The sequence below is a fragment of the Plasmopara halstedii genome, assembly GCF_900000015.1.
Source record: "Plasmopara halstedii genome assembly, contig: Scaffold_3060, whole genome shotgun sequence".
Classification (NCBI taxonomy): Eukaryota; Oomycota; class Peronosporomycetes; order Peronosporales; family Peronosporaceae; genus Plasmopara; species Plasmopara halstedii.
In genome coordinates this window covers 905541-906010 of record NW_020189964.1, presented here as the reverse complement: position 1 = coordinate 906010, position 470 = coordinate 905541, and positions in this window count along the sequence as shown.

Sequence of the window (470 nt, the reverse complement as noted above, 5' to 3'; positions counted from 1 at the left end):
GTGGCTCAACTGTAGGTTATACAGTGAGGAAAGTTTCCGGTGCCGTTGCACCCATCGCTCAATGAGCGCTTCGTCATCTGCAGCGCTTTCGCCAGGGGTGAACACTACAGGAATCCGTATTGCGGGTACACGAGAGCCACCTCGTTGCGCACGTAGACGAGTGCGATAAACGTCCAGCAGAATTTTTTGTGCCACGAAACGAGTTCGAAGAGCTTTTCGTGTGGCAAGTTCATCTTCTGATTTGGCCTGAGGCCCGATGATGTGGACGCGTAACGATCAAGTTACCGCGTCTTTCGCTTCCACAGCGGGATCCGCTGGGCGGAAGCCATATTCCACACGAGGGTCAATGACCGGCTGTGGATGGGCGCGCATCAGAGCCGCCTTTTGGGCAGCTTAAAGCTGCCGCCTCTGAGCCCCGTCGAGGTCATTAGTGATTACACCACGTTCCCCAGTTGACGGGAAATCAGGGA